Source organism: Petaurus breviceps, unplaced genomic scaffold (assembly GCF_028583685.1).
Source record: "Petaurus breviceps papuanus isolate PSGF00001 unplaced genomic scaffold, PetGlider_PUasm1.0 140, whole genome shotgun sequence".
NCBI classification, from domain to species: domain Eukaryota; kingdom Metazoa; phylum Chordata; class Mammalia; order Diprotodontia; family Petauridae; genus Petaurus; species Petaurus breviceps.
Window position 1 is genome coordinate 21,746,413 of NW_027185698.1, and position 26,860 is coordinate 21,773,272.

The following is a 26,860-nucleotide window of genomic DNA, read 5'->3' on the forward strand; positions in this document are numbered from 1 at the left end:
ATCTGGAAAGAAACTTGTTTGGTACTTTCTAGTTGATAAGAGTCTACTACTAAGGAAGAAGTAAGAGGTATGATGAGAAAGCTTCACATAAGAAACCATAGTTCTGATAAGCTATGTTGTCTGAATAATCTAAAATTGTAGAATTTTCCTGAAACTGGTATGAAGAAAATGGTGGTTGTTAAGAGAGAGCAAAACATGAGGCATGTCCCCTAAAACAACTACATGAACTCAGGAATCACAGTTCAGGTAGATGCCTACTTCTACCCCAGGGCTGGGAAACCTGTGACCTCAAGGCCACATGTGGCCCTCTAGGTCCTCAAGTGCAGCCCTTGGACTGAATCCACTGTACCTAGAGGGTCACATTCGGTCTCGAGGCCACAGGTTCCCCACCCCTAATCTAAACCAACAACAAGGAAATCATCTTCTGCATGAAAATTTCCTAGCCAGACAGTCTGTGCCTCATTTTACTCCTGCTCCCTCTCTGAATACCTCACTATTAGGCTCATTTCTCAAAAAGACTCAGAAGGGCATGGGGCTCTGGGCTGAGAGGGAGCTATGTGCTCCGGGCTACTATTCTTACTATAGTTTTGTGAGTTAAAGAGGCTTTTGTTGCCTACCCTGGGAACCCAAGCATCATTTATGATACTGTTTCTATGGGAAAATATGCTCCAAGGCTCAAACCACTCCTTTATAAATGAACTTATAAGACAAATAATTTGGAAACTGTCCATAGCCATCTGATATTTAAAGGGCAGAAAGTAAAGTATATAACATCACATTTTTGTTGCTGGTATTTTTGAAGGGACCTACAATTTCATTAGTATGGCATATGGAACTCCCAGTAAGGAATATTCCTTTACCACTACAGATTGGTACCTGCCCTGCCACTTATAGGTTCACAGAAGTACCCAGAGCACAGAGAGGTCAAGCAACTCCCCCAGGGTAACACAGCTAGTGTGTGTCTTGAACACATGTAGTTTTAACTTTGAGGCCAGTTTTCTATCCATGACAACAGAAGGGTCAAATTCAAAGAGATTCTGGGTCCATAAAACCACACGAAAGGATCCCTGCAGGATACAGTGACAGAAAACCACATATAACATTATCTATAGTGTGTTGTATTTTTATTTCTTTTGTTAAACATTTCAGAATTACATTTGAAACTGGTTTGATTCATGTTTGGGAGTACTGCCAGCCACAGCCATGCGTTTGACACCTTTGAATTATACATTGCTGACATGGAATTGTAGGATTATATGATTAAAAGGAATCTAGAAACATTGCCCATCTCCTCCCCTTGTCTTCAATGAACAGTGTGTTGGAATTGGAGTAAGAAAAACCTGAGGGGAAATCTAGCCTCAGTCACTATTAAGTGGTGACCCTGGGCAAGTCACTTAAGTATTTGCCTCAATTTCCTCATCTGTAGAAAGGAAATGATAATAATAGCATCTACCTCCCAAGGGTTGTGGTACAGATCCAATGAGATCATATTTATAAAACACACTGCAATTACATGCTAGTTATTATTACTATCATTATTCAGGTTTACACAGGTAAAATCAACCTATGTAAGATTACTAATCATGAGGTTAACAACTTTTTTAGTCTAGAAATTTTCCACCATAATTTCATCCCTAGCTTATCTTTCAGGATTGCATGTTAATAATACTTCATTTGCATGGTTCTTTATAGTTACAAAGAACTTTCATATAAATCAACTAACAAGCATTAATTAATTGCTTATGATATGCCAAGTAGCTTGGCAGATTGTATTTGGTACAAATACAAAAATGAAATGGTCCCTGACCTCACAAAGCTTCCAATCTACACAACAACTATATTTAGATGTGTGCGTATACAAATGCACACATATATGCAGTTACAAATTATATTCAAAATACAAATTCTGGGCTAGAGGGCATTGGCAACTGGAGGCCTCAGGTAAAGTCTTCACCTGGAGAGAGGAAGCTGAGACGAGTTGGGAAGGAAATAAGGGCTTCTACTGGGTGGAGATGCTCATGTCAGACTATGACAGGTACTGCTAATAGTAATAAGTACTGGTATTTATAAGTAAGTATCACTGGTGAAACTCACACAAAGACTTTTTGGATTCCTTCAGCTTACTCATGACTCCTGAAACTAAAAATTTTACATTTACTTATATTATGTACCCATGGTATTCCCTCCTCAGAATGTGAACTCTTTGACTTTTGACTCTGCATCCCCTGCCACCTAATGGGCCCTTCAATACATTTACTGATTAAGGAAACTGAGGACAAGAGATAGTGAATAGACTTGCTCAAGATCATACAGATAGTCATAATCTATGAATGCAAAGACCCATGACTTGAAAAGAGGCAGCAAAAGACCTACATTCAGATTCGGCTTCTGATACTCACTGATTGATTGCAGGACCCTGGGCAACTCTATGTGCCCCAGGCAACTTCTAAGGTCTATCTACTAAGCTATGATGGGTGCATAAAAGAAGGTGAGAAATCACAGATCTTTCCCAAATTCACTTGGTTGTAGACAGCAGAAATGAGGCAAATGAAGAACTCAGAACATTAAAGGCTGAAGATCACATACAGAAATGATTTAAAATTAATGTAAATTATGAATTTATATTTTAATAGATTCACGAACTCATCAGTGTACATACTCCTTTCTAGGGTAGATTATAAATTATGCAATAAAACCCATTCTAGGGTTGGCATAATATAATAATTCATCGATGCCAAAGTGAAATTTTAGACCATCAAAGTATTTTTGAAATTTCATATCCTTTTCTTTCTTTTTCCTTTTTTTTTTTTTAAAGACACACACTATTTCAAAATTATTTCTAACTACAATGACTTTGCAGCTACTTCACTTCATCATTGCCAAGCAACAGTTTTAGTAACAGTGCCATCTACTGGGAAGATGCCATCGGATTATTAAAAAACAGATGACGATTATTTAAGGAAAACAAAACAATGGTTTTAGATCCCTTTGATCAGTGAATCTCTCTTGGACAATGTAGGGGGGAGGGCCACAAAGGGAGCGGGAAGCTGTTGTCATTTTTGCTTTTTTCGTTTTGGGAGTTTTGTGTTTAGTTTGTATTCATTTGGTATGATTAATCTCTCTCACTCAGTATCCAGCACTTCTTAGCACACCTTCCTAGTGTTGGTACATTTACCAGATATGAAATTGCGAGGTATAAGGAATGTTAGGACTTATATTTATGTTTTCTCCTTATCCATATTCCCTCTGCTTTATTTCCTCCCTTCCAGCAGGTCTGCCCCACCCCCAGATTGGTCATCCTCTTTCCTTGGGTAGCAAACTAGCTCAAATAACTAGTAGAGGATCTGAAACAAATGCCCTCCTCTGGCTGGTCACGACAATAGTTTTTGTGTCTAAAATACAGTTACTGATCCTGGAAACACCACTCATATCTTTGCTTTGGTTCCTTGATTCATGTAATATTCAGTTGGAATTGGTGAAATGATCCTAAAGCTCTTATTGCCATCTGTTAAAGACTCTTTTAGGACTAGTATAAAATCACAAAGGAATGAAACCTAATATTCATTTCTACTTGTAATGAATCTGGTCATTACCTTTAATGTATAACTAGGTTTATCTGGGTGTAGGTATAATGGAATCATTAGTCCAGTTTCTAAATTTCTAATGGGAGAATTTATCAGTCACTCCACTATCCTAATAATCCCAATAGATTAATAACAAGTACCAATTATCTTTGGGTAGATGTATTCATATGTGTCTATATCCTACTTCAAGGGGGAGCCATGGAATATTCATAACCATAATCTGGCTTCTCCCATCACCTAGTACTGTTATAAACACTTGTTTATACCTTGGGTTATTGTGTTTTCAGGAAAGCAAATCAACATCTATGTAAGAAGAATACCATGGAGAAATTCAAAGTGTTTTTAAAATAAATGATCATCTTTTACTCTCCTACCATTACTAAGGGTAATTAAAATAGGTATTCCTATCCATTACTGTGGATAATTGAATTCCTAATCACAAGTACTGATTTATATGAATATTATGGGAAATATATAAGTGGAGATAATCATAATAATAATTAGTATTATATAGAGCTTTGGGGTTTTCAAAGCACTTTACAAATATCTCATTATACTCATAAGAACCTGGGGATTTAGTCATTATTACAGATGAGGAAACTGAGGCACACAGATTTAATGACTTGCCCAGGATCATAGAGCTGATCTGAGGTTGGAGTTAAACTGGTCTTCCTTATTCTAAGTTCAATGCTCTATCTAGCTTGGGTCAACCTGCTGCTCTCTGAGTTTCCATTCCCTCATAGTATTCAACCCAAGAATGGTACTCAGATCATGGTATGTGTGTATACAGGCACACACATATACATTTACACATATATACATAATACATACATACACATATATGCACACAATATATACATACATATATCTATATATTGTCCAGTCATTTTAGTTGTGTCCAACTCTTTGTGACACCATTTGGAGTTTTCTTGGCAAAGATACTGGCGCAGTTTGCCGATGAGGAACTGAGACAAACAGGGTTGAGTGGCTTGCCCAGGGTCACACAGCTAGTAAATGTCTGAGGTTAGATTTGCACTCCAGGTCCAATGCTCTATCGACTATGCTGCCTAGCTGTCCCCCCCCACTCTTTCTCCTCCCCCCCACACGTACATATACATATGTGTATTCAGAGTCTTTAGTATCAAGTTAGTTTTTAATCCTTCTAATTAAGTTACTGTAAATGCTCAAAAACCTTCAATGTCTCCCCACTGCCTACAAATAAAATTCTAAGTCTTCAGTATGACATTCAAAATTCTGTACAATATGGTTCAACATATTTTTCCAGTGCAATTTAGATTTTAGACAAGTCACAATCTACTTGTGCTTCAGTTTCTACATATGTAAAATAGAAACAAAATATATTCCCCAAAGATGATAACAATACATTTTAAAGATAATGAGAAAAAGTACTTTGAACTACATAATTCACTAACTAAATGAAAGGTATACTTATTCTCTTATAGAACTATTGGGTGATGAAAATATCAAAGGAAAGAATATTATAATCTTCTAAGACAAATTCTAATTAATATTTTTCCCATCTGGAATTATTTCCTCTGGAAATAGATTCTTCATTGAAATATAAATTATTACAATCATAACATCCTAAATTAAAAAAATAGATTAACTAAGAATGCTTGGTTATGGATCTTCTCCATGTCCCCCCTCTCTACAGACTCCCCCCTAATATGTGTTATGTGGTATGGAAGAGAAAATGAAAAATGAGAGACCAAATGTATACTTTCTAATTCAAATCTATCCTCAAATTCTTCAACACGATCTTTCAAGTCAACAAACCATAGAAAAAACAACCCTATGATATATACATAATTTAGACAGTAAACAGTCAGTGATCAAGCTACTTTACCCTGAAATTAAAACCAAAATCATTTCAGTAGATATTTGAATGGTTGGCAGGAAGAGAAAGGAATTTGCAGTAAAAAGTAAAAAATACACAGAATGGTAGCCAAGTTAAATAGGCCATTTGGTTTAACATTTTTTTTTTTACCTAAAAGGGGAAAAAATTCCAAACGATCCTTATGTGAACTAATAATGAAAATAACTCTTTAAACCCTGCAAAATGTTTCACAGAGATCACCTCACAGCAACCATGTGAAGTTGCTACTTATAGTATCCCTATACTATTTTAAAAATATGGTCACTATGACAAATATGATCTCATTTTATACTCCCGAACTGAGGGAGGTAAACAAACAATCAAAGACAAGAGATTTGCCCACAGTCGTAAACCCAATAAGTGTCAAAGGTGGTGTTTGAACTCAAGACTTCCTGGGTACAAAGCATTGAAGAATTATGATGTCATATATTCATGAAAGGGTCTTTTTCCATACTTTTTTTAAGCTCTTGCTTGGTTTTCAAATCTGTTCTAAAACTAATCTTCAAGTAGACTAGATTTATAACCTACTAAAAAGCATATTCCATGTGAAAGTTATCAAAAGTTAATTCTTATAGAGGAAGAGTTCAAATAAACATTTATATAGTACCAACTTACATGTATTATGCTAGGCATTTACAAAAATATTATTTCATTTGCTCCACATGACAACCCAGTGATGTGAGTACTATTTTCCCTTCATATTACTGTTGAGGAAACAGAACTAAAATGACTTGCTCAGGGTCACACAGGTTAGTGTCTGAAGTCCGAGCTTCCTGACTCCAAAGCTATCTACCATGCCACCAGTTACCTCCACTGCTTACACTAATTTTTAATAATTGAAGTAATTTGACTTTAAAAAGATAGGCATAATTTTGATTCCATATCATCAAGGATACTTTATCTTTGTAAAAGAGACAATATGATTCACCATCATATCATTTGTGTTCAGCAATTCAGTAATGTTATCTGGGGAACATAGGAAATGTTAAATTGAAATTTTAATGGAATGTGGTGTTTTTTCCCCCTCCTATTTGTTTACATTTTAATAGCAAATGTCCCCTTAGAATATCAGATTAACTATCTGAAAGGAAACCCCAGCTCAGGAGCCTGTTACAATGACAGTTACAAAGACAATACACATGAACAGAGATTTTTTTCAATGTTATGATAAGCATCTTGACTCTTACCATTCCAAAGGGGTGATTTCCTACAAGGAGGGAAAAGCAACCCACCACTCAATCTGTAAATGAATCTTGTGGATTATTTTAAATCAAGGCAATCTCATTGGTGAGATACACTTTAAATGTCCCTCCAGAGATGGTTCCTTAAGTAAAATTCTTCTTTTTCCTAGCCCTTTCCCCTCCTCTAGGCACTCTCTTCTTTCCTTTACAAATAATTTTTGTTGTAGCCCTTGGAGCAAATCTTTTCTCCAATTTCTGCTAGCACCAATTTCCAAAAAGTCAAATCCCTAACTCCTTGGGGGCCAATACTACTTTATGGAAGAGAAGGGAATAAGCATTTAAAGAGAGAATTCAAATCTGGTCTCAGACACTTAGTGGCTGTGTGACCCTAAGCAAGTCACTTAATCCTGTTTGCCTCAGTTTCTTCATCTGTAAAAGGAGCTACATAAGGAAATGGCACACCATTCCAGTATCTCTGCCAAGAAAACTTCAAATGGAGTCACAAAGGGTCAGACACAACTGAAAAACAATACCATGTATCAGATATTGTGCTAAATGCTTTACAGAAGATTTAATTTAATCCTTGTAACAACTCAGTGAGGCAGGTGCTGTTATATCCTCATTTTACAGTTGAGGAAATTGAGGTAAACAGAAGTTAAGTAACTTACCAAGGGTTACACAACTAAGAAAGTTTCTGAGATCAAATCTGAACTCAGATCTTCCTGACTCGAGGTCCCGTTCCTAGAGGTATTCCACTACTCTCATTTGCCAAACACAATACTCTATTATCTGAGCAACTCAGAAAATCAATCATTCATCAAATAGTAGGTTATCCTAGGAAAATTACTAGCCAGAATGTTGACTCTACTGTCCAGCATATAGGCCCATACTTCCTTGACCTTGACATACCTTTAGCTCTCATCCTGCACTTATTCTCTTGTTTGAGGCTTAACTCCTTGAAAAATCCATCTACAATGCATGCCTTCACTTCCTTTCCTCTCACTGTCTTCAGAGTTCCCTACAATATGGCTCCCAACCTCATCATTCAACCACAACTATTATCTCTAAAGTTACCAAGGACTCTAAAATGCTTTTTCTCAGTCATCTTCTTTCTTGACCTCTCTGTTTAGCCTTTGGTACTGTCTATCACCATCTTCTCTATGGTTTATTCTTCTACATTTTTTTGACACTTCTTTCTTGGCTCTGCTCCTACCAGTCTTTTTCTCAATCTCCTTTGCTGGATCTTCATCCATCAATGTCACATCCACTAACTATGCTCTTGATCTACATATTTATTATAGTTACAAAGAAAAATAACTATATAGAATTACGGAATTTTAAAATGAAAAGACCTTAGCAATCATCTAATCCACTCCCCTCATTTGACACATGAGAAAACTAAGGTAAAAAGAGCGAATTACTTGTCAGAAGTTACATCTCTCGGCAGAACATACCCAGTTAAGTGTTCCTGTCTTAATAATTTACACTAACTGATTAAGGATGTCCTAGGGGAATTATTCTTTGGGCAAGTTTTGTTAAGTACAAAAGTTGTGGGGCTTTTCAAGTATTAATTTTATTCTCTACCTTTTGCTGTTGACTTGAGACAAAAACCGAAATGCCTCCATTAGGCTGGCTTTTATGATTCACCAAGCTCTATTATGCTAGTTATAGTCATCCCTATTGTCTTTAGGATTAAATATAAAATCTTCTGTTGGCATCTGAAAGCCCTTCACATCCTACCTACTCTCCAATCTCCTTACACTTGACCACTCTACATCTACTTTGTGATCCATCAAAACATTGGTCTTCTTGGTGTGTCTCCCTTAAAACAAATATAAATAATGTAAAAGTTATTATTTGGCACTATTCATCTATAGTGGGATCATTTCTTCACAGCTACATATTTTTTATGGTTTCTTTCTTTTTTAAATGGTTAATTCCAAACCTACAGTCATTCTATATGTCCAAGTGTTACAGATATATGGTTTCCAAATTGCTGAGGTTTAGTAAGCAATCTGTCTCTATATTTACTATATTATATTATGACCTACTAAAGTACTTATCAGGAAGAGAAATTTCTGTGTTTCTCATACTTATTGTCCATTTTGACTCAGCCAAACAACAAAATAGGGGCAGAAAAGAAATTGCTAATTCATTATATCTCCTGGCTCTCTGAAAGCTCTCTAACCAGTTGAGAATCAGTGTCCCATTGCCTTATGTCATATTAAGCTAGAACAATAGAACAGTAATGTCTCATAGTAATGATTACCAAAAAGTGATGTTGAATTAGGATACTGGGGAGATGGTAGGAGAAGTTGGTGAAAGTAGTGTAGCCACATTTGAACTCAGGTTTCCCAGACTCTAGACCCTGCTCACCACCCACTGACTCATGTTGTTGTTTAGTCATTTTGGTCATGTTCAAATATTTATAACCCTTTCTGGGGCTTTTCTTGGGAAAAATACTTGCATGTTTACTATTTCCTTCTCCAGCTCATTTTATAGAGGAAGAAATTTAGGCAAATAGGATTATGTGACTTGCCCAAGGTCACAGAGCTAGCAAGTGTCTGAGGCCAGATTAGAATTCCGGTCTTCCTGACTCCAGGCCCAGCATCCTATCTACTGTCACCTAGCTGCCCTACTGAGCCATCTAGCTGTCTCTAATGAAATAATAAAATACAACATGTATATGATGCTTTTAAGGTCTGAGAAGTACTTTATACATATTTGCTTATTTGATCTTCACAATAACTCTTTCAGAAAGGATGGTATTATTTACCCTATTTTAGAGTAAAGAAATTGAAGCTTAGAGGGGTTGAGGAATTGCCCAGAGTTGCACAGCTAGTAAGAACCTGAGGCTGGATTGGAACTTAGCTGTTCCTAACCTCAAGTCAAGTCCTCTGTGACAAAAGCACCTAGCTAGCTGCCTTAATGAATAAAGAAAAAGGCTCGGCAACAATCCATGGGGTAAATGAAAGCAACAATAGATATTTAGAAAGGAACAATAATACCTCAAAATTATTAGATCTCTAATACTGTACCTTGTTCTAACTTTTGAAAATTGTAACAATATGATTGAAGGAAACCATACTTTAAAATTATAACTTGAAGATTAATGAATCAAACTTATACATAAAAACTAAGAAAGCTGTTAGCTTAAGAAATAGAATTCAACAATGTATCCTCCACATAAGGCATATCTTATTAATTAGATTAATTATTAAAACATATTAATATTTAACATATTCGGCTCCAACAAAATATATAATGCTAATTCCACCAAAAAAATTACAAGAATGATTTCATGACAGAAAGGACAAAACAACAACAATATGACCCAGTAAAACCTGAGTTCAAACCTGGTTTCAGATACTTACTAGCTATGTAGCCTTGGGCAAATCACACAGTCCTCTTTGCCTATGTAAGGGCAAGCAAGGTGGGATTTTCGTTGTTTTCTTTTTGCAGTTCAGTTTCCCAGGCTCAGGCTAAATTGTAAACATTTGAGAGATAAATCTCTTTTGAACCTTGATAATTCACAGCTACACTGAGTCAAGTAAGTTTCCTGCTTTCTGTCTCTGAACCAATCAAGGGTGGAGTCTTTGTTATATATTCTGGGAGGTTGGCATTTTGCTTTGAGGGTTCTTATGAGAACGACCTTTTGAATTCCTAGACAAGACTCTGAGTAACCACTTGTTAAGAGCCCCCTAACTACTCAGAGGTTTGGGCTCTCCTGGTTGGGTAGTGTATGTAGGTGGTTGTATTACTTTGTTTAGACAGTACAAGCCCTGTCTGTTGAATCTTTGTACTAATTCCTCTGCTTGTATTTTCTTTTTATCTGTACTTATCTGTTAATTAAAGTAAGATGGTTAATCCCTTTAAATCTGTCTTTCCTTTAGAAAAGCAGGTCAAAGAACCTGTGCTAGCAGGCCACCCTAGGTGTGCTAGGGTGCTTGCTAATACAGCATAGGAGGCAGCTAGTTGACTCAGTGAATAAAGTGCTGGACCTGGAGTCAGAAAGACCTAAGTTAAAATCTGGCATCAGGCACTCACTAGCTGCATGACCCTGGGCAAGTCATGCAACCTCTTTTTGCCTTAATCCAGTAGAGTTTGAAATGGCAAATCACTCTTGTGATTTGTTACAAAGTAACAAACTCTAGTACCTTTGGCAAAAAAGAAAAAAAAATTCCATGGACCATATAGTCTACAGGGTCATGGAGAGTGAAACAACTGAATGGCCCAACAATTATTTCATTATTACTTTTTACTCTTTACAATAGTAAATATAGTTAAATCAAAAGAGATAAACATGGAAACTACATTATACTTAAAGAAAGAGTTAAAAACTTTAAAAGTTTAAAGTCACCAAAGATAATGAAATAATATAAATGCTAAATGTATATATATACCAAATGGAAAAGCAGAAAAAAGACATAAAAGAAAGGCTAACTGAAATGAAAAAAAAAATAATATTATAAAATAAAATAAATTATAAAATATTATATAAAAATATAATATAAAAATTATAAAATAAAATATAATAATATGAAAAATAATGAAAAATAACTAGAGAATAGGATTCTAAGTGAGTAGACTTTATATTTTCTAGGAACTTCTGAATTCGAACAAAGATTTTTTTGAAAGGAAAATCATAGACTATAACAGAATTGGAAAACTGGATTTGATGTCCAAAGGATACCTTTGAATGAGCACTTTAGAGAGTGTACTTATGTGAAAAATTTTAGGATTTTACAAAATCTGATTATTCCCCAGGCTACAGAGAATTAAAATTGAATGCAGAAAGGAAGAAAATATTAAACACATCCTTTATATACCACAGATTCAACAAAATTGTCATCAAGTAAAGTATACATAGGGGAAATATGACTAATTCAATATACAAACTTTTTTTTAAAAGAACAAAAGATTAAATTTTGACATGTGGTAAACATTTAACAAAGGCTTGTTGACTGACAAAGGAAACATTTGTGACATTTGAGATTCTCTGGTCAGCCAATTAACATTTATTAAATATATACTATGTGTTGGGGATGAAAAAAATAAATTAAAAAAGGAACATTGTCCTTGCTCTCGATGATGGGGGAGGTTACACGATAAAGTCCAAGGACTATAGTCAGGTGGGGAATGAAGAGATGTTAATCTGGGTGCCCTAAATACATGGATTTTGGGAAGAACGCTTTGTTTTCCTCTTTAGTCAGAGAGTCAGCCCTCTGATAAGGTATGAGTACAAAGGTTGAAGAAATACTGCAGGATGATCACCATTGAGAGCAAAAAGTTAAGGAGATTCAAGGAGTGAAAGTGGTGCAAAGATTAAAATAAATAATTCGGCATCAACAAAGATTACTTTAAAGGTCCGGAAAATAAAGAAATCAGAAGCAAGTCTTTTCAGGAGTATGTGGAAAAATTATGGTTCTCTATATAGTTTAAAAAGTCCAATACAATAACAAGGTTAAGAGGTATCAAATAAGGAATAAAAATTTATGCACCATTAATAAAATAAATGAAAAGAGCTACGTTAAAGGAGGTAATAAACTCTTAGCTTATTTACAAAGTCGCAAATTGGTAGGGACAGATAAGATCTATAATTTCTCAGATGCTTCACAGGGGTGTGAATTATTAGCAGATACTTAACCAGCTTTCTTTCAGGTCCAGGACTGATTCCACCTTTATTTTTTATTTTATTTTTTTGAGGGGGGAAGGCAAGGCAATTGGGGTTAAGTAACTTGCCCAAGGTCACACAGCTAGTTAAATGTCAAGTGTCTGAGGCTGGATTTGAATTTAGACCATCTTGACTCCAGGGTCAGTGCTCTATTCACTGCCCCATCTAGCTGCCCCAATCCCACCTTTTTTAATTTATTTTTAAATTTTCATTATTAATTACAACTGTACAACAGACCACTTTATTCTTGCATCTTTTCAGTGGTTTCTTCCTTATATTTGCCCTTCTCCTTTCCAACTTGTCGGGATTTGGCTTTACGCTCAAGAATCTTTTTGCGATCTTTGTCCAGTTTTAGTCTGGTGATAATTCCCACATCGACAGTTGTGCCATTAGCTTTTTCACGTTGTACATACTCAGTGTAGATGACGTATTTCTTTCTCTAAACCTGAACTACCTTGCCAATTTGCTGACCTTTGTAATGTCCATGAACCACCTGGACCTCGTCGTCCTTCCGAATGGGCATTGAGCTCATGTTGTATTTCTGCCTCAGCTCCTTGGACAGCCGGGACGACATGATCTTGCACCCGATGTGCGAGGGCGAATTGAAGTGTCTCTTTCAGTTCTTGCTTCGGTCCAAGGTCACGAATGGATTAAACCTCATTTTGGCAAGCGGGACCACCTGAAAAGAGACACGTGCGCCGCCCGGTACCGGAAATCTCAATACCACCTTTCTTAATAAAACCATCACATACCTATTACTTAAAGTTTTCAACACCAGTAACCCCTTACAAATTGTATGTTTATGTACTTTATTCAAAGCATTCACAGCTCTCATCATTAAAAGAATTCATAAATATTCATAAAAACACACTCTTGGAAGAGCAAGAAAGATCCCAGGAATATACAGAATAATTTACCAATTCAGTAATTATTAAACAAGGTCCTTAAAAATACATGAACATTGGGCGGCTAGGTGGCTCAGTGAATACAACACCAGCTCTGGAGTAAGGAGGACCTGAATTCAAATCCAACCTCAGACACTTAACACAAAAACTAGCCATGTGACCTTGGGCACGTCACTTAACCCCAATTGCCCTACCTTCCCCCTCTGAAAAGCAAACAAACGAACAAAAAAATCAACATTTATATTGACTGCATACTATCACAAAGCCTTTGGCTCAGTTCTGTACTCATGGCTTATTCATACACTGCAAATATATAAAAATAGACCCAAATATAGTAATTACACTAAAGTATTTAATATCCACATGGAAAACTAGTCTCTATAAAATGTATTAGCAATATAATAATATGTCAAGAAATATTGCTATAAAACATGACATTTTTAAAGAACACTGTTAAAGTCCATCATAGTTCTACTTGATCATAAATCCATGAACATCTGTCCTAAATAAAACAAAGTATAGCTTCCAATTTAAAGAGTTAAACAAAAATATCTTATTAATCACTTTTGTTATACATAGATTATACCTATTTATACAGTTCTAATGAAAACCACATTAAATAATTCCTTTTTCTCATGTAATCTTTGCTCAGTGACATCAAAATATCATTTGAATTTGTTAATATAAAGTTCTGAATGTACACTAAGCAAATACAGAAAATGAATCTTCAGTCTTAATAGTTCAATGGAAATAAACAGTGTGAACTTAAATATTCCCCACTTCATAGGATTCATTATTCAAACTAATTGAAATCTTAAGTGTAAAAATTTTAGGGCTAACAACAGATACATGCAATCTAAACAGACCTTCAAAACTATCCCTTAGTTTACTTGTAAATTTTCTTTTACCTTGTATAAATCAAATATGTGGAGAAATTCTAATTTCTACTGTACAATTCTTGTTGACACATTTAAGAATTTGATGTAGTATTTACTCTTTAGAAGTAATTTCTGCATGTGTATAGACTTCTAGATTATAGATTTAGTAGTAGAAGGGATCTTGGGGATCCCCGATTCCACCCCTTTATTTTACAAATGAGGACACTGAGGCCTAGGAGGTGAACAGAGACAAAAATTCAATCTATATCTCATACAAATAGAGTTATTAATTAGAAAACAATGGATTTGGAGTCAGAAGGCAAAGTGTTTTGAATTCTAGTTGTATCCTTTTACTAGTTGTGTGATGTTGGGTAAGTTGCTTCAAAACTCTCTAGGCCTCTAGTTTCTCAGCTGTAAAATAATGGATTTGGAATCAATCACCTCTCAGTTCCCTTCCAGCTATCAACCCTGTGAGATCCAATTCCCATTCCCCACTCTACCATACTGCCTTTTATATTTTAAATCTTCTGTTTCATGATTCCTCAAAAATCACACAGAGGCAAAATCTTTTTCTTGCTGTTTTCCTTAGACATGAATATGACTGTACTTGAAGATAGTATTAATTCTAAAGCTTTAAAGTAAGATGGGGATATTCTTGTTGACACTTGGTAAACTGGACATACAGTACCAAACTACAGTAAGACCAATTAAGAACTAAAAAAAAAAAAAAAGAATCTCATTCACACAGCTCACACCGACCCACTGAAGTATAACATGTTCAAGCCCCAGTACTGAACATTAGAATAGGCATGCAATTCACCTCCATTAGCAAACAAAGATCCTTACCCTTTTTTTTTTTAATATGTCATGGTCATCTTTGGCAGTCTTGTTAAATCCGTGGATCCCTTCCCATGATAATATTTTTTAATACATAAGGTATATAAGATTTCAAAGGAAATCAATTACATTAAGATAGAGTAATCAAAATATTTTTAAAACAAAAGTAATGGATCCAAGCTGAAGAACCTCTGATATGAAGGAGAGACTCACTTTTCTATGTGGATCAAAAGATATTTTTCAGGCTGTTAGATATTCATTTTTAAATCAGCCCGTCTGTGGACTTCTCTTCAATTTCAGTAAGTCAACTAATAACAACAAACGATCATCAATAAACCCCCCTTTCACAGTTAGTTGAAATGATGTGGAAATGTTGCACCTGCATGAGGCCCCAACTTGCAGAGGGTCCTGCAGATCAAGCCCTTCTTTAACAGCAGTTAGTCTTTGTATCAGAAGCACAGCAGACTCCTTCCTAATAAAGTCCCTTTCTTTCACTCTCTCTCTCTTTTTTTGTTAATTAAGACAGTACAAAAAATAAAGTTACTTATTCAGTCATGAGGACTGAATGCTCCCAGTAGGTAGTCTTCTCACGATTCAATTTCCCCAATGGGCCCAGAAGAGGAAATGAAACAACAAGACATACCCCTGATGATCTAAGCAGAAGCTGCTATTCTGTGGGGAAGCCTGCTAGGTCAATTAGTTCATCATGTTCACAGAATAGCAATCCAGAAACCAGTGCCCCAGCGACAAAGGGTCCAGAAAGAGAATTACAATGACCTGTTGTATGTAACACTGTTTTCAGGAGAAACTGACCTATAGTTTAGTCCTGTCACACTGTAAAGTAAGTACAAGACCAGAAAGGGATCCAGAAAAATCTAATGAAAAATTACTTTGTACCTAGATCAATTTATGTGTTGTAATTTTATGAGACTGCATGATCTCTACTAAATGTTATACTCATTTTTTCTAAAAAGCCAACTTTTCATTTAGTTACCTTGCAAACAGAAATATTTGTCAGAAATAAGCACTATGTTTTATTCTAACTAATAGTCTTTAAAGAAAAACCCAAATTTAAATAATATCCTCTTAGGTTCCATTTTAACCCTGCCCTTAGTGAGTGTATACACACAGTGTATATATATGTGTGTGTGTGTGTGTGTGTGTGTGTGTATGTTTACATATTGATGTTCTTTTACATACAATTAATAATATAGTGTGGAACTCTGGGACAATTATGTTTTTTAAAGTACTTGAGAATTTGTTTCTCTCAGGGGCCTGATTTGGCATAAATTAAAATTTTAATCTCAAAATGAATACATATAGTTTTATGTATCTTACTGATATTTTCTTTCATTTTCCATATATGACTCTTTAAATTAATAATGGAAAATAAATACAACTGATTTTAAAGAGTATCCCAAAAACCTTAGTGTAGATTAAGCTTTAATAGCATAAAAGAGCACTATGATTTTTGGGATAATCTCTATTTATACAATGTTTAAGTATTATTATTATTATAAATGGAAATGAGTAAGAATAGAAATGAACATGAACATAATATAATAATGCTGACCCAAGGTCATCGCTGTTGTTATTGTCGTTAGTAGTATAGTACCCATTTATTTAATCCTAATATTCTTATTTAACTTAAAAAGCACTTATTTTATCCATCTGGGTAACAGCCCAAGTAACAATGAATGAATAATAATAAAAGCAGGATAGTGACTTGCCCTTTGCCATTTCCATATGAATCCCATTAAAAGATGAGAAGAATGAGAAATAATAACAATGAAAATAGCAGTCTTTGGCCAATATCATTATTCCCACTTTATTTGATGGTATTGAAATTTTGAGACATACTGGGATTATCATCTATGATTCATAAAGCCTGAATAAACACTCTGGCTTCTAGGTTCTAATTGTTATTTAGCTCACAAAGAGGCAATAACTTAACATTTTATAAATCACCTTTTATGAAATGATGTTGAGGGCTCAAGGTAAAACTTGCTATATAAACAGAATAAACTATATTAATAAGGAATATTAGGAAATTAACATGGCCATATAGTTATTAATATTAATAACCCCATCCTATTCATTGTAAGGAAAGAAAACAAAGTTTCTTTGGATAAATGAATCAATCAATCAGTCAATCTCAGAAAATACTAATACAAAAGCAAGATAGTCCCTGTCTTCGAAGAACTTGCATTCAAACGGGGAGACAATGCATAAAAATGTGATGACAAGGGCCCATTTTGTTATGGATAGTCACAGGAATGGTAAGTGAAAACATAGGGAAGTTAATTTTGTATATCTCTATCTATGTGTATGTGTGTGTGTGTGTGTGTGTGTGTGTGTGTATAATAAAGTCAATATTTATGTGATCATAGTTCCTAGAGGAATGGGAATGTGTCTTGATGACATCTATTTGCCTCACATTTTTTCTTTGTTGTTTTTTGAGGCAACTGGGGTTAAGTGATTTGCCCAGGGTCACACAGCTATTAAGTGATTATGGTAAGATTTGAACTCAGGTCCACCTGACTTCAGGACCAGGACTCTCTACTGTATCACCTAGCTGCCTTCCCCAAGCCTCATTTTTTTTTAAGCTTTAACCCCCACACTTTTTTTGTTACAGATGCAAATGGAGATAAGAGAAAAACTTCAGCTTTCATGAAAGTGATCAAATCCATTCTCTCGATTTAAATGGAGCATGGCATAAAATGATTCAGCTCGTTATACCCCTATTCTCAGTTATGTCACAGGAAGGACATGTAGAGAAGGGGAATTTCTTTTTCTTTGTCTAAAAGGAAAAAAATGTTTGTTTTGTTTTTTTTTTGTAAGAGCTATAGTTGAATCACAGTGATTTACCAGACATTAGTAATGTGCATGGTACAGAGCAGATAGATAATAAATTCTGACTGACTGGACTTGATTATAAATATGACAGTATTCAAATACAGTACAGATGGGTTTACATAGGACAAAAGTAAAATGGTGGCAGAAAATTATGACACTGATGGTACATGATATTATTCCTGTTAATATTTGTCTTCTATCACAGGGACAAAACAGTTTTCTTAAAAAGAGCATAGTATTGAATATTTACAGCATGCTCCTGTCTTTAGAAATTTCTGACAATTCATAATTAGAAGAATAATGAACTAAAGTTTAATTTTCCTATTAGAGGAACATGCTGAGATTGGGTCCTTATTTTTACTGGATTTTTTGTTATAATAACATTTTTATATATCATTTTAACAGTAAGAAGCTAAGCATTTAAATAAAACATTATTAATATACCACAAATCATGTTGGCATTAAATACAGATTAGAATTAATTTCAATAAAATGATTCTTGAGTAAAAGTACTAAGTAAATTTTGATCAACTAATAATCTGTGTTCAGTATAAATAAAATTTCAAATTACTTTACATGACCCAAGGTGAGTGCTACTACTTCAAGGTATGCATAATTATAAACATATAATAAATGAAATGAGGTATAATCATAGATGTATTCCCATGCCTTCCAGAAATTTACAACCTAAAACTTATGCTTTTTGAGGGGAAGGGGGGAAGAAATATTTAGAAACAGAATAAAATTCAAGAAACATTTACAAAGTACCTAAAAAGTGTTGGGCTTTCATAATCTAAATAAGACAAAATTCTACCCTTGAAGATTTATAATTTAGTGGATTAAAAACATCCATTAAATAAGCAAAACAAAACAAAATGTGTTCAGAACACCAGGGTGTAAAGTAATATCATTGTTGACAGCATACTGTTTCTGGCTGGAGTGGGGAGATTAGGGTAAAACCTCATAGAAGGGATATTTGAAGTGAAGGAAAGGTAGGACTTCCAAAGCAGTCTGCAAACATTTTTAGAAAGGGGTATTGTAGTGAAGAATACACTCATAAAGATGTGGGATACAAACTGAGAATTGAGGTGGTGCAATGGAAAGTGCAATGGATTTGGTGTCAGAAGACCTGGTTCAAATCTCAGCTCTACTCTAAAATAGCTATAGGACATTAGGAAGTGATTTCACGACTAAGGACATAAGTTTCTTCACCCAAAAAATAGCAGGAGTGATGATGATGATAGTAGATGGTCTCCAAGTTCTTGCCCTACTTAAAATAACGCTCTTCTCCACTCAGGTCATTGTTGACCCCAGACCCCATCAGAACCATGAATTTTGTCCCTAGAATCATCCTGGGCTTTGATTGATGAGCTTTTGCCTTAGAATGTTTGGAACCAGACCTCTACATCATTTCTCAGCTATTTCCAAGCCATTTAAAAGGCAAACCCAGCCCCGACTCCCCATCCCTTTCCACATCCCCTTTTGTGTTGTCTTTCCCCATTAGACAGTTAGCTCCTTAATTTGTAGGATTTCTTGCTTGTATTTGTAATCTATGACCCTAGCACACAGTAATAACAACTGCAATTCTCTCTTCCTCGTCCTCCTCGTGCTCTTCCACATACAAGATCTAAGGATGTTCACCTATTGTTATCTGTCCTGCTTATGATCAAATTCAGATTTTGCTTGACTTTGAAAGGGCAGAAATTTGGTAGCAGACTGATATGTGCACATGTCAGCATACTAAAACCTACATAAAATTCCATGAACGATAACATCCCTAAAGTGGTTTACATCGTGTAATGACTAGCAATGACATATGGGAAAATGTGGTAACAGTTACATATATGACTATTTTAACTAAGAATTACTTCACCTGGTACATATCCAGTTGAGGAGAAGGGAAAATGGGTATGAGGACAGAGGGCAGCTTAGAGTACAGTATGACTAGAGGTGCAGTTTTTCAGGGAGAAGAGGCAGGACTTCTCCTCCACCCTGAGATTCAAGTCATCACCCATACAAGATTTGGGAGACAAGGTGAGTACTATGGTAATGGGATCCAGGGGTTTTGTCTAGAGACAGTAGTGAGTGAAGAAGGAAATCCACTTTCCAGGGAAGGAAATGATTCCTCTTGGGAGGAAATGTGCTTTCCTAGGTGTTAGTAACTGGAGCGAAGTCACATTTGTCCATGATTAATTTTGGCTCTTCAAAAGAAAGTAAAACACAATACACAAAAAAGTAAACACTATAGCAAAATATATTCTAGTCAAGATTGAAACTTTATATAAAATTCAGGCTTTAGACAATTTATGATGGCTCTGTATGTAAGCCATACATATGAAAGATAAGGAGATTCCCTTGTTTGTTTTTTAAAGCAATTTTAAAGGGGTTAAGTAACTTGCTCAAGTTTACACGGCCAGTTATTTCTGGTTGTGGTGCTAAGTTATCTGAGCCCAGATTTGATCCCCAGGTCATCCTGACACTGGAGCTGGTGCTCTTACTTGCTGAGCCACCTGGCAGCCCCTAAGCAATAGGGGTTAAGTAACTTGCTCAAGGTTACACGGCCAGGTGTTTCTGGGTGGTGCTAAGTGTCTGAGGCCGGGATTCTATCCCTAGGTCATCCCGACACTGGAGCCGGTGCTCTTACTCGCTGTGCTACCTGGCCGCCCCACCCCTGTTTGTTTTAATAGAAATGATAGAAAGACACATTACTGGGCACATCAGAAGTACAACAGATTTGCAGAAGAGGAACCTCCACTTTCCACCAGACTATTTCTGAGCATTACTGTTATCTTTTTGTTGAGAGAGAGAAGAAAGAGAAAAAAGGAGAGAGACAGAGAGAGACAGACAGAGAGACAGACAGACAGAGAGAGAGAGACAGAGAAACAGAGAGAGAGAGAGACAGAGAGAGAGATTGAGAGAGAGATTGAGATTCGTTTTCCCTCCCCATGGGCTTGTCACAGCTGTACACTATCAAGATATATAAAGAAATGGGGATTATTCTGTCCTAGTTTACTGCTATCAGCTACTAAAATATCATACCTCAGTACTTTATTTACCAAGTTTCCTACTGATAAAAGATAGCACTGCATAATGAGTACACAAATTCATTTTCAAGAGTAGATCTTGAAAGTTGTTTTTTAAAAAATGCCTTCTGGCTGCAATACTTGAATGTACTGTATGCTGACAGTCAGGAGGGACAATAACACAGATGTGCTTTGTTTGGCTTCTAATGGATTCAGTCCTGAGTACCATGAAAAAAGCTGCAGCTTAAGTATTTTCCGATGGTTTGGATCTCTCTCTCTCTCTCCCCATGTGGTCCTACAGTTTGAAGAATAGTAGGATATGTGTACAGTAGCCTTTCTATTTACAAGAGAACATAGTCCTGTTGTATTTTTTTTTATTTTCCAGTTTGAATAGATAGATTAGTAGTTTCCTAGGACATAAGTAATGCTACAGAACATCTTGTCTATACAGTTAAAACTTCATTAGTTTGAAACACTAATCCCCCACAGCTCCCAGCAATGAGATGTACCACTTCAACTTTCCCCTCCTTGAAGGGAAAACTTAATAAAGTTCACAGCCCAGTTCTACACAAGCAATAAAGATCTGAATTTGAAACATTAGTAAAATACAATCTCGAATGTCACTATGAAATGTGGATAGCATTGTAGATATCTGCAAAACTGTACTATTTTCAGTTGTTATTTTTCATTGCATTTTAATTCTTTTTACATAGCACCACAAAATAAACCTTTAATACTTGCTTGATTTTAACCCATGATTTGGGAACATTATCTGAAAGAGTCATGAGATGCCAGCTCTCAATACTCCCCACTGGCATTATCATGAATGTTTTCATTGTTAGTCTATGACCAAGTATCACCAAAGAAAAGTCATCAAATTCAGTATAATAAAGTAATATCAGCAGCATCATCTTTTATTAAATCATGCTGTGCAGAGGAAATTTGCATATAGATATAAACACCATGGGAGCCCCATCTTACAGATGTGATTTATTGGATATCACTGGCTGTTCCCATTCAAAAGTAGTATCTGAATGGCTGAGATAACCAATATTTTAATGCACATGACCCCCCCCCCCAATAAACTAATCTAATTTCAGCTTGACAGTACATTAATTGTCTGTAACAAGTCTGAACTTACAAAGTACGAAAATAATGATGGCTTCACTATCTTATGAAGGTATATATATATATATATATATATATATATATATTCAAAAGAATGAGGGGAATGGAAGGATGTAAGCAGAATGATGTCTAGGATGTAAACTTGAACTATAATGCAAAGTGAGTAGAGAGCTTACATGGCTTAATAATTCTATCTACATTCCACGGCACCAGGCACATGTTGTCAGCTGTAAGCAGTAGAGTCAGGTGGGAATCAAACAAGCCAGGATCTCCTTTTGTGAATCAATTGAGAGCAAGCAAACAAAATAATAAAGCCAAACAACCAAGTTCCCGAAGGTTTTTTCTTCCTTTTCATAGGTTTGCTATAGCAACCTATGGAAAACATCTTGCTAGCAGCAGGTGATAAAGATAATTCATGTAGGAAGATTTAAAAAAAAAAACACAAAACTGCCACACAAGGTCCAGAGTTACTCATTGTTCACAGATCTCATTCCTTAGGGATGGGCTCTGTGCTAGATTGGGGATATCCAGAATAGAATGAATTTATTAGATTTCTGGATTGGGGAGGTGCTTCCTCTAAACCTCAGAGAAAAATACTATTCATGAATTAAACTGACTAGCCTATTTTAAGCCTCACCTTTTGGCTTTTGGAAAAGTGGTAGAAGAAATTAGAGGAAAACCCAAAACTTGGTGCCAAGAAAATATTTACAAGTATCCCTTCATCCAAAAAAAGAGAAAAGGACTTATTTGTACAAAAATATTTTTAGTAGCTCTTTTTGTGAAGGCAAAGAATTGGAAATCAAAGGGGTACCCATGAATTGGGGAATGACTAAACAAGCTGTGGTATGTGTTTGTAATGGAATATTATTGTGCTACAAGAAATGACAAGCAAGATGATTTCACAAAACCTGGAAAGACTCACATGAACTGATGCATAGTGAAATGAAAAGAAACAGGAAAACGCTGTACACAGTAACAACAACACTGTTCAATGAAGAGATGATTTAGCTATTCTCAGCAATGCAATAATCCAAGACAGTCAGTCCCAAAGGACTAATTATGAAGCATACTATTCACCTCCAGAGAAAGAACTGATATTGATTGAATATAGACTGAAACATGCTATTTTTCACTTTTATTCAAGTCTTCTTATACAAAATGAATAATATGGAAATGTTTTACATAACTGCATATGTATAACCTATATCTGATTACATACTGTCTCAGGGAGGAGGGAAGGAAGGGAGGGACGGAAGGATAAAATTTGGAACTTAAAACTTTAAATGAAAATATTTTTTAAAATTGGAAAAAAAAACAAGTGCCTCTTGCAATGCTATATCTAAATGTTTCAGGCATCAAGAAACTCCAAGTCATTTCCATTTCACATATAAAACACAGTTGTTGGACTGTTTGTATAAGACTTTTACATCTAGGATCAAATAAAAATTCCTCTGCTTGGTTCCTCACAACTGAACTTCAACTTACCTTTCTAGGCTTATTACATATGACTCTCCCTCACAAACTCCATGCTACGGCTAAAGTGACCTTCTTCCTCTTCCTCACATGCAACATTCCATTATTCAGAGTTCTCATGCTTTTTCCTTTGCTGTCTGTCATCAGTGCTTGAAATGTAATTCCTAATCACCCCCACCTCTTAAAATTCATAGCTTTCTTCAAAGCTCACAAGTGTCCCCCGCCATGAGATCTGAATCCACTCCTGCTGCAAATGCAAGTGCTTGCTCTGAAATTACTCTGTAAATCTTTAGTATCTCATATGTTTAAGCATTAACATAAATCATTCTTAGTGATTCATTGATCTTGTATGCTCGACATCATACATTACTTGTTTTGCTATGGAATAACAGGTTAACAAATTTCACTACAATTTCTACCATCTTGCTATCAAATTTTGTTTAAATTTAGAAAAAAAATCAATGTCTTGCAAAGATATTGAAGGAAAAATGTCTGGATTATTAACAACTGATTAGCTTTACATTATAAGCACTAAGATACTCAGGGTAACAAACATGTTTTTTTGTTTGTTTTTGCTAAACTCCAATAGGTGACATTTAGCCATATAAAATAATAATTTCTGCTTTTGTAACTAAACAACTTATAAACGAGGATCCCAGGAAAATTATGAGCTTTTAGCAAAGATGGCATTGGTCTCAAGGCCTTTAGATCCCTTAGCTACCAGAGCTACAAGAAGTTAGATGAATAAAACCTGTAAAATCTCCGCTCGATTTAACATACAATCTGTGAATTCTTACATACTGAACAGTTCAATGAGTTTGCAAAAAATATACATGCTATATTGAATATGATTATTTTCATACAAAAATAGCAGATATAATAAAGCCTTTGGCACTTCTCCTGGTGGTCTCAGACCATGTCTATTTCCTGCCAACTATATCTCCATTTCATTCACTAAGTCTATTGTTCTAACCAGTCATCTCATGAATCAGAAATAGTGAGATGACACTTGAGTGATTTGGTTAATTGTGGCAGATACTTCAAATAACTACCATCATCTTCATCAAAAGGAAAATATATTAACTGATATAAAATTTTTTATAAATTCATTTTTTATGATTTTATTGGTAAAAAAGGGACAAATTAAGTTTTTACAAAAAGGTTTTTGAGTACCAATACACATATGTAAAATTTAGCATGACTGAGGAGCAGTTACAGAAAAATAATAACATATTTAAAAGATTTTTTTCAGGTTCACTTTAAATCTAGATTGAAAGCAACCAAGTTCTTCCTAATCATGAAATTAATGTCATATGATAAGAATTACACCAATATATCAGTATGATACAAAAAAATATTTAATACATTTTTAGAAATAATAAAAGTAACTTTTGGCATGTTAAAATACTGTACAGTTTTTAAAGTTTTAGTACATTTAGAAAGCATAGTCACAAGTTCATTTTCTTCCATCTATAGACAGGTCTAAAATAAGTCAAACTTGGTACTTTTCTGAGTTAACTGTTTTAACAGTAGCACCTTAGGAGTGTCAAAAATGCCCTTCTATTATACCAATACTTGTGGGTGAAGAACTGCCGAACAGAACTCTGCCCTGCAGTGCCATAGTAACTTTGTGATGTATTTTTCAAAAGGCCTTTCAACTCAACCTACCAGGTGGTTTTAGGAACGCAATCCATGTCCTGGAACCCCTCTGTCAGCAGATATCAAAGGCTACACAGCTTGCATCCTAATATTTCAACAGTATATTCTGATTTTTTCTATCATTCTATTTTGTGTTTTTAAAATTCTTTGAAAACAGGGATCTTAAAATCCAGTTAAACAGGTTATTTTACCTACTTTAACATTTTTTAAAATGTTCTCCAATAGTAACATACAATTTCACTGTGTTAATATAATCTACTTAGAATATCATACATTTTTATTCTAAGACACTTGAGGATTTGTTTAGACAGATGTAGCTACATTTGAAAACATTTTATTAGAATCTAGGATTTATTTTTTTTCCTTCTGGTCAAATAAAATGTGGTGTGGTCCGAGTTTCTCAAAGGGTATCACTTTATGCTTTAGAAATCATGAAATTGATTTTCATTAACTAAATCTTTTTTAAAAGTTCCATTTCTTCCTCTCCTGAAAAAAAAAATAACCTACATTTTTATTTTAAAAATTTCGATGGTCTAATCAAATTAATTGGTCTAAGCTTAATTTTTTTTTCTTGTTTTAATTATTTGGATGTTGTCGGGGGGGGGTGGCGTGAGAATGGTAAGGGGTACAAGAGGCAGGTCATGAATTCAGCAGATATTGCTGATGCCAGAAAAACTCCTTGGAGTAGAAGGAAAGGGACTATTAAAGGCTCCAGCAAAGTTGGGGTTGGGATAGGGAGAGGACACAGAGAAGTGAGGGAACTAAACTGAACCTGGCCAAGAATGCTAGAAGCGATATCAGAGTTAAGGGATGGTAATAAAAAGATTTTATATTATTAACAAGATCAAGAGAACCAAAAGATTGAACACTAGTCTGGAGGTATTTAGCATAGAGAGATAGAGACTGGTAATTAAGCAGATTTTTGTTAATAACTTAAATTCAACAAATATTTATTGAGTACCTGCTTGGTACAGATTAAGGGTTTTAGGTATTGGGGGAGATAGAGTGTTTTAATAGTACAGTTCCATTCCCATATGGAGTTTGTAGTCTAGTGGGTGGTAGAAAAAGCTGTATGTGTATTAAGAGAGGGAATTTTTTTAAGGTTGCCACACTCAGTCCATGGTTGAAAAAACATTGCTGATTGGGAGTTGAGGGGAGGGACAGGAAAGCTTTACAGAGAAAGAAGACATGAATTAGCTTTAAAGGATAGACAGGTAGGAATTCAACAGATAGAGGGGGAGAGCCATACAATGCAAAAGGAAGAATGTGAACAAAGACAAAAAGGCATGGTCTAGAAAGAAAAAGCCAGTTGAGTTTGGCTGGAGCACAGCATTGAGGGCAGAGAATACAGGTTGGCAAAGTGGAGAGAACCATAGATTTGTTATCAGAAGAGAATAAATTTCAACTTTGTTACCTATTATCTGTCAGACCCTGGGCAAGTCATTTCCCTACCATGGACCTAATTTTCCCCATATGAAATGAAGGGCTTGAACAATCCCTATAATCCCACCAACTCTGAATCTAATGTTCAATTCTAAGAGATGAAGTATTTCACTTATCTCTAGTTCTTACTTAAAGAATCTGAAAGTAGAATTGTGTTACCAAAAATTAAATGAAAAATTAAATTAAAATTAAATTAATTTAATAATAATTTAATAATAATTTAATATATAATATATATAATTATATATTTTATAATTTAATATATAATATTAATAATTATATAATATATAATTTTATAATATTTATATATATTAATAATAAT

The 26,860-nt window shown here is 35.0% G+C and overlaps 1 protein-coding gene and 1 pseudogene across 2 annotated transcripts in view; both read right to left on the minus strand.

Moving 5' to 3' along the window:
* Positions 1-26,860, minus strand: part of SLIT2 (slit guidance ligand 2) — a 399,420-nt gene that overhangs the window by 230,913 nt on the left and 141,647 nt on the right. The gene's annotated exons all lie outside the window — the stretch shown is intronic.
* LOC138150444 (large ribosomal subunit protein uL24 pseudogene) lies at positions 12,442-12,997 on the minus strand (annotated as a pseudogene).